This window comes from Lepeophtheirus salmonis, chromosome 6 (assembly GCF_016086655.4).
Source record: "Lepeophtheirus salmonis chromosome 6, UVic_Lsal_1.4, whole genome shotgun sequence".
Lineage (NCBI taxonomy): Eukaryota > Metazoa > Arthropoda > Copepoda > Siphonostomatoida > Caligidae > Lepeophtheirus > Lepeophtheirus salmonis.
In genome coordinates this window covers 22,795,539-22,804,979 of record NC_052136.2, presented here as the reverse complement: position 1 = coordinate 22,804,979, position 9,441 = coordinate 22,795,539, and the positions used below count along the sequence as shown (strand labels likewise).

At 30.8% G+C, this 9,441-nt stretch overlaps 1 long non-coding RNA gene across 2 annotated transcripts; it reads left to right on the top strand.

Annotated features, from left to right (window-relative positions):
- Nucleotides 1-5,877: 5,877 nt before the first annotated feature.
- On the top strand, nt 5,878-7,153 carry LOC139905831 (uncharacterized). 2 transcript variants are annotated; one of them, XR_011780905.1, is made up of 3 exons: nt 5,878-6,078; nt 6,135-6,274; nt 6,337-7,153. It is a non-coding gene; the product is annotated as an uncharacterized lncRNA (long non-coding RNA). The 2 variants fall into 2 exon arrangements; XR_011780904.1 differs by having other exon boundaries at nt 5,878-6,274.
- Nucleotides 7,154-9,441: the final 2,288 nt, after the last annotated feature.

Here is a 9,441-nt window from a genome sequence, read left to right as displayed (position 1 = left end):
CTGCTAGTAATTATGATCAGAAATTATTGATTATTTCTCCTAGAAGAGGTTCATGGATTTCCGAACAAGCATAATATGTGTTAAGAGCATAATTCCATTATTATTAAAGCATAAAATAAACATTTAATGCATTTTATAGTAATAAATATTTGATTTAGAAAATTCAAAAGGAATTTTCATTTCAATCAAAAATAAACAATAACAACGTATAAACCCCATTTATTTATATATTGAGGCAAAATATACGTAAGGCAAAATTGTATATCGCAAGCCTTTTTGGCATGTAAAAAAAGAAACTGAAAATCAACATGGTAACCCTGATAATTACAAGGATATTTTGAAGGAGAGCGCTGTCATGACGTTTGATTAAATTTTGCTGCTGGTGGCTCTGTAATGAAAGACATAAACAATAGTTTCCCTCTGTTTCAAGCAACGACATATGAAAAACGTAATTACTCCATTGTTGATCCTCAATTCTACTGCGAGTCCAACAGCTGGACTAACCCGTATAATTAATGATGAAAATGTGTGTATTTTGGAATTGTAAAAAAAAAACGAAAATCAACATGGTCACCCTGACAATTAGAAGAATGTTATAGCGAATAGCAGCTCATGCTCTCAGGACGTTTCATTAGCAGTGTTGGGCGTAATGTGTTACAAAAGCAACGTGTAACTGTAATATATTACATAGGCATTAACAGAGTAATATAACGCACTACTAAACATATTACGGTAATATTATTAGTTACTGAGTCCAGTAACGCGCATTACAATCCGAGCTGTCTCACAGGTGAGGTATTTTCGAAAAAACAACACAGGCGCAACAGCCGTAATTAAAGAGAAGACGAAGACGGTTTTAAATCAACACAAGAAGAAGAGATTTGGTTTGGAGATTTCAAGATGGCAACAAAGAAGGATAATTCAACATTTTCTAAGTGGTTATACTCGCACTATTTTCAATTTATAAGAGAAATATATCAGAACCCCACAATAAAGTGCACTTTATTCGCTGGTGGGAAGCCTGGTAATAAGTAACTTATTCCTCTACGCAAAAGGTAATTTTGCAAAGAAACGTATTACTTTCAAATGCAAGTAACTAGTAGTGATATGAATTAATTTAGATTTTGGAAGTAACTTGCCCAACACTGTTAATTAAATCAACATCAAGCAGCTGTGTCAAAATGGGAGGGAGAGATGGAAATAAACTTGTACTTAAGCTAGAATTACTTGACGTTGATCTTGAGTTCAACTCTGAGTCCAACAAAGACTAACAATTAGAACTCCAAACAACAAATCTTCTTTCTGTCTTTTATGAGCACACACAAATGTTTTATCTGGTTTGGTATACATCAACGATAACACAATATTTAATAGAAAATGAAGTTCAATCTCAGGAATTAGATAATAATGATACATACCAGCTTAGGAAAAGAAAAAAGTATTGTTCAGTTTCCAACTAAAAAAACCATTTGAGTTCAAACATGCCTACTATGCCACCACTACTTATAACTCCACAACAATTCCTCAGTGTTACTCTCCATCATTTATGAGTACAAAAACCCGTGCTTAAACTGAATACTTCGATTATCTCTATTCCAGAATGAAAGAATAATGATAACATCTTTTTACCAAACAAACAAACTCACACGCTAAAAAAGGCTTAGAGTTTAAAAATCTAACAACTACATTTAGTCTAAAAAATGGGATTCTAATTAGCTCCCTTTGGATGGTGCTGCAAGCCACACACTTCCTCCTGGCTAATGGTGTCTTATTCAAGGATGGATCAGCGGTCACGGTCCTCTTCAGGGCTGTCAGAAGTCTAGGAGTGTATCTTTTCGATCACTTCTGGCACTATGTGGGGATCTTTCCTTCTTTTCCTCATTTTTGAACCTGGTGCAGATGTCGTAGACAGTGTTCCTGGCGTATCACGTGAGCTTAATGATAGCTACTGATCTATGGCCTGCACGAGTGAGTTCGATGACAGTGGATCTTTCGGTTTGCTCCATGACTCTTACTTTCTGTTTTGTTTAAAAATCGGTAGAATATTATACACAAGTCAGCAACCTCTCAATTAAGACACTCTGATGTAAACTTAGTGCAAGGATACCAATATTATTATCAATTGAATTTTGTTTGGATTTATCTAGGCAACCCTGTATATAATAATTTAGCCCTATTGTCCAAATATTTATTTAATCAAAATACAGAAGACAGTATATTATTTGTCATATTTTTCCTTCCACCTTCTACAGTCGAGGTTGAGAGTGAATTAAAAAACTATTTGTGATGTCTCTTAGAATGAGGTTGTGATGAAACTTCAACATATGAAATGACTCCGGAGCTACATCATTTCAGTTGATGTATTTACCATAAAATACCGATAAGGACAGGTCTAAGTACTGACTATTTTGCTAGGACCGGAGTGATAGGACAACAGTATTTTAGTTTTTTTAGACTGATCCAACACTAGTGTATTTTGATCTCCCTAAAAACATGAAAGATGATACATATACTTAGATATTTATACGTTAAAAAATGTCTTTTAATTTAACTTTGTGCAACAAATTCTTCATCAAAATAATGAATGGAACAAAGTTTCACACCTGGGAATTTATACGTACATATTTTACTTCATTCAATCTAAAAAAAATGTTCTATTGAGGGAATTAGGATATTTCATAATGTTACCATAAGATATAATTTGAGTATGCAGTAAATCCTATAATTGGGCTAATTTGAGTGAAACATGTAGTCTTTTTCATGTCTTTAATAAGTATTGCACACAATGTGCGTAGGTCCGCGTCCCGGTAGTCCTATAAATGAAAATATAGTTTATGTATATGGACTTCAAAGAAAATTCCTGGGTCAGATTGAGTAAATATACTACAATACATAAGTAAATCCATCTGAACAATTAAAGGAACATTTGTTAAAATAAATAACATTGATTCAATGTAAGAACCATTTAGCGAGAAAAAAAGAATGTTTATGTTTGAATGCTTGAATGAATGGAAATATACATATCCATATATTTCATATTAGAAAGAACAATGAGGTCATATTAATAAAATCTCGCTGGCGTTTAGCATGTAGCATGGGGCATGTGTAACTATGGCTTAGCCAGGTAGCGCTATAGAGACTAAAGTACTCCTTTGCTCATCAGTCATAACGTCATATTATTATTTTTTCCTCAAGCTATTATTATTATGCTTTCATTCTTGGGGAAAAACATCTATGTATTGAGTAATGACGCATGTGTATGTTCATGAAAAAAAAATATGGGTCTTTTATATTTGTTAGGAAAAGTGTCGACGACGCTTAATAACTTCGGCAATGCCAGGTATTACCGCGTGTAAAGAATAACACAGGGAGACTATTAGGGTTTTTTTTTGTAAAAATAAATTCAAGCCACAAAAGGAATTTATCTTTAAGCACAGGATCTAAAACTAATCTCAGTTTTTCTCCAAGTTATCTAAATTTGGAAATATCTGGAATTACAGTAATTCAGGACTATTATCGTTCAGAGTCATTTTTTACCCTTTAAACACTTACCGAATTAAAAGTAGGACTAAAAATACTTATATAAAAGTGTTTTTATTGATTCTGTATCTTGTTTTGAACTCCAAATATTTCCATTTTTAGGTTCAAAAATTATGAAAAACGACACTCTTATTTAGACCCCTATAACTTATTCATAATACATAGTGATGAAGAATATCATTGCTTATATAATAGAAAAATATTCAATAAATAATTTAAAAAAAGATATATTTAACAAATATGCATCTGTAAGGATTTTGTCAAATCCTTGGAGTTGCATATTCTTTCAAATAAGTTAATAAGGCGTCATGAAAACAAATAGCAGTAAAATCCGTGCAAGTTCAATATTGTGTCCTTAACCCAGTTATTCTAATTTGGGGTTCTTATTTCAAGAACCCCAAATGTCGAGGCATACTCAGGAATCTATTTTAATTTAAAAATCAAAAATTATAGCATTTTTAATTGAATTATGGTCTGAATAATCTCCCGGATCCATCATTAATATTTTAAAACGCCCGATCAAATTATATAAATTGGAATATAATATTTTTATACTTCATAAAATAATCTGTTAAAAAATATAAATATTTGGATCGCCATTCATGTGTTTGAAATATCTAACTTTTACACTCAAATGACCCCACCCCTATGGGTCATTTGAGTGTACCTGTCTTCTTAGTAACTAACTAAATGAATTAATACTTTTGGGAGAAAAAAATATTACTCCTCTTTATCTATTTTTGATATTAAAGTTAATTATGTTTAAGCTTACCATTTTGTGTAGAAGTACATTTTAAAAAAATGCATTATTGTCAATCATATAGTATGAAGAACTTCCCGTGTTTTATCAAAGAAAAGGCAACATCTTAATAATAAGAAACAAGTAATTCTAGCAAGGGAGATCTTTATTTTTGGCGGAAAGGGTTTTTTTTTTAGTTCTGTGTGATATAAATTAACCATGACTGACAACATTAAGGATGGAATGAAGTAAAAATATGGAGTTGAAGAGAAGAAGAAAATGGATGGGACTTACAGAAGTGGACTTTTGAATTCCTTTATTTTAGTCATTTTTGGAAGCGATTGACAATATTTTGGACCTTATTTGGTTAATATTTCTTCCTAATCATTCCTTTCATGTGTTGTGTTATTTACTATATTTGGATATTTTGGTTTGGTGTACATAACTTTCATCTCAATGTGTTTTTTATTTTTGAACAATATATTTTTTTTTTTTTTAAATAAAAAACATCAGTATCAAGATAAAAGTGATTCAAATATTCATTAATGTGTTGACTTTTTTTTTCTTTCTATATTACTTCGCCATCAAAATATGGTAATACATCCATTTACTATCATAATATATATATAAAATAAAAAATCCACAATCACAGTCAATTCAAAAACGACAAAATATAACAAAATAATATTATAATTATTAGATAATTATTGAAATAAAAGATGAATAGTATGAACTATTGAAAAAATAAAACTTAATTTTGATACAACATTTTGTCAAAATAACTTTGTTCTCATAAGAGAAGAGAACGAAGAAAGCGAAATGAGATGAGCCAGTTTTTTTATCCAACACTTGGTAAATAAATCCTAGAAATCTAACCTAGTTTTTTTTATTTTCTTCCACTTAATCATGAATTTTAGACACGACTTTTTTAAATGTTTGTTTTAAACAAAATTTACACACTATACACTTTCACTCTTTTTTTATTTAAATATCGCTTACATACGGAACACTTATTACAAAGGTTGTTCTATTATTGGTCTAGCAGTTCGGATTCTTAATCTGCTAGAACTAGAACCAACAAAATTGATCTAAAACCACAATATATAAGTAAGGGTGATAATTTTGGTAAGAATAGAAAAGCGTGCGAGCAGAAGAGAAGAAATACTTATGGCATCATTGATTAAATAATATACATCTTCTTCTATCAATCAAGAACGTCATCATTCCCACCTTTATTATTCAATATTAATATAATATTAGATGGTGATAGTCGATAGAGAACTGAATAAAATGCCTAAAATAACGTCGCCTTCTGTCTGGATTTCTGAAAATGAAGATCCAGGAATTTGGGAATTACTTACCAGATGAGAAACAGATGGTTTGTCGGATTTGTCGAAATAAATGTGCCTTTGGTCTCCTATCTAGAATTACACGCCACTCATTATTCTCATCTCATAACAAGAGAATGGATATTCATCTAAAAAATCAAGTTAATGATGAATACATCAAGTCAGACTTTAACTCTGATCTCACAAAGATGCTTATTGCATGTAATATAACCTTATCAATTGCTAATCATCGATGTTCAAAAAATTTATGGAGAAATACACAAGTAAACCTATCCCTTCCCGAGGAGCCATCATTAAATTAATGGAGGATGTTGGTACTGATGTCATTTATAGAAATACATGTAAAAATGTTTTAAGTCGTCCATACCAAATGACGATCAAGTTATCAGTAAAAAGTATAAAATATTTACTAATTTCGAAATGAAACTCTGAATTTTGTACTATCTAACAGTAAGTATTCAATCTTTTTTTTTTAAATCTAACCCTAAAATATGATTCTATTTTAGCTAAACATATCAAGAATTATGATATACAACTCATTAAATAGTAAAAACAACTGCTTAAATGGTCACAACAACGGGGGTAGTAGCTTTGGATGGTTCGCAACTAGTTTGTCTGAGACTAGTTTCTTCACTTAAAGACTTGGGTATGATCATTAGGTTTTCCAATATTACTTAGTCAATAAATATTACTTCTTTATCACTTAAGGCTTAGCTATGGTTGATAGGCTCCAAGAAATGGTGTTCAGAAAACTCATAAAAGGCAAAAACAACTGCTTAAATGGTCACAACAACGGGGGTAGTTGCATTGGGTGTAGCATTATAATTACCAATTGTGTATATATGTTGTTATATAAGCATAAATAGCGGAGAAAAAAATCTCTTTTGATGCTCTTAATAAGGAGTAATATCGCCGGACATTACTACATAATTAGCTTTTACTCTAAATCTTTACGATGTCATGTTAGAAAACTACAATAAGTCAAGAATGGTTGCCTGAATTGTCTTATCAGTTAAATTTGACTGCATGGATTAACTTTTCTTTTTTTAGATAAATATGAAATAAATGAAAGTGGGATTCTAAAAGCTGTTCTTACTAAGATTGGAAGAAGATATGGATTGAAATCTAACATTATTTTATGATTTACTTTATTATTAATAATTATTAAAATCTCATCGGTAGAAATATATCTATCCTGTGCACAATTGTATATGCAACATGCACATAAGGAAAAAAGAATCTTTTTGATTAAACTCCACGTCTGGCTTGTATTTTGCAACCTCAAGTTATGACATATTGAACTGAATTCCGATGTTAGAACAAGAAGATATTATTTGGATCAATCTATTATTTCAATATTCTGTATTTATAATTTATTGTTATTTTTAGTTATATGATTCTAATTGTTTAATTTTGTATATTTAACTTAAATGTATGATGGTTTATTTTTTAGTATGTAGATTATATTTAATTTAAGCCTTCTATTTTAAATTTGGAACTTCAAATATATTTCGAAATACTCTTATTTTGTCGTTTTATTAGTTATTTTTCTGAGAATATGGTTCACAATAAATTACTATTTCATGGAGTGTGACGTTTCCAAATCTACTGTAACGGATAAAAATCGTCTAAGTCAATTATATGTATTATATCTTTATTAAACATTTTGCTAATAAATACTTTCGTTACACCCTCAAAAATCATAATAAAGCAGACAACTGATAAATACTGATGTGATTATCACATCAGTATTTTAAACAATGATACCATGTGTCTTTCTCCCCCCTGTCTCCTGGTACGCGTTTTTCTCTACAATATTATCAACTATATATAAAAGTTATTGGTCTCGGTTCTTATGCTTACTTTCATTTGTTATATTTTTTGATATATTCATAACATTTTCATATTCTATCTGCATAATTTTATTTAAATAAAAGGTTTCGGAAATAGTTTGTTACATGATGTTCATCCATCCCTCTCAATTATTTTCATAAAATGTTTGAAAATGAAATCATCTAGAACAAGAGTGCGCCAAATTCTAACTTGAATTTGTACCACTTAGCAATAATGATGAATAATAAAACTCATACTAACATTTTTACTCGTGTCTGAACTTGTAAAAATATGTAAATCAGGGGCAAAAATACAGCCCAAGACATGCCATACATAGATCAGACATTAAATAACCTATTTTGATATTCATTATTATTTATTAAGTATTTCTTTATATTGTTGAAAAAAGTTAAAATGAATTATTATCACCCTGTACAAATTTTTATTTAAGATAATATTTGTTCTTTTAGTCAATGAAAGGTTAAGTTAATGTAAAAATTGTCCATTGTCTTATGTACCCTAAGTTTGCAGGGCACTCCTGGAACTTGGTGTACTACGCACTCTGCGGATAAGGTAGCTGCAGCCCTGTTTGTACCTAATACAATATCCTAATTTTCCCGTTTGAATCGATGAATATGGAATGAATTTAGCATCCGAAAAGTCAAGTGTCAACGATTGAACTTCGTCCCTAGTATATTTAGCATAATGACTTGTGTGTTGGAGTCTTTTATTTCCATTTAAACACAATCAAATGATTTTTTATGGAACTATCGATTTTTAAAGCCAATTCTCCTAAGGATTTTTTTATGATGGACTACTCATACAAGGAGGCTAAACTTTCTTAATTATCATAACATATATGGTAAACGTCATTCCGCCTTCCCATAACTTCTAATTGGGGAGATACGGTCTTCCAATGCTCTATAAATGTATTTCTAAAACAATATCTTTCATAACCCTAGCATAATTGAACCTTTTTCTATATATATTTTACTCCAATTACTTGGAAAACAAACAGCCTTGAAGTCCGCATGAGAAAATAACCATCCAGGAATAAAAGCGCCATGCACATTCATGAGGTTTTCGAAAAATATCTTGACACCTTCCCGTCACTTACGAATAGATATATTGTAAGGATTGTTTGATAGACTCTCAATAGATCTAAATCCTCAAATTAAGATAATTTTCCAGATAATGTGTATGTAAACGACCAATGGTGATTTAGCAAACATGCTAGAGAGACTTCTCTTCAGTAAAGAGCTTCATCCTCTCTCCATTTCCATGAACTGAATCCTACAAAATGTAACTTCTTGGGGATAAACCCACTTAGAGCATGGGCCTCTCTTTTTATAGGATTCTTGAGCCCTTAATTAGTAATTTAGAATGGCATCCCATTTTTCAAAAATTACGAACCATCTCTCGGTCTTCTCCAAATAACTTTTCTGTCCAATGCTAAAGATATCGCAGGTAATTGATTTGTATTCGGCTTTGATATGGTCTTTCTTAATTGCTGGTGGTCATTTTTTGAAATTACTGATCTAACTTTACCATGAGTACCTTCAGTACCTTCCTACTCATGACTTACTTAGTAGAATTCATGATATTCATAAGCTTGATAAAGGCCCGATGTTCTATAGTTTGAAAGCATGTCCTGTTTCAACGATGAATTTCACAACGCCCTTGTCTACGTCGGACTGAAAATCCAGGACGACTTATTTAAATCACTTCTATTTTTTTAGACCCTCAAGAACTGAGGGTTGGGCATTATCTTTACCTGAGTATTTTATAAGCCTAACTTTACTCAATATATTATTTTCCAGAAGAAATAAGAACTCCACCATAATTAAAGAATGCTGTAATTCCAACAAGGTTTCCTCAGGAATTGTATTAGTCTTATTTTTTTTTTTTTTTTACTTGCATAGAATACAGGTGTACTTTACTTTGGAATAGTTTTTCTTCTCTTTTATTCTTTAGTCAGAG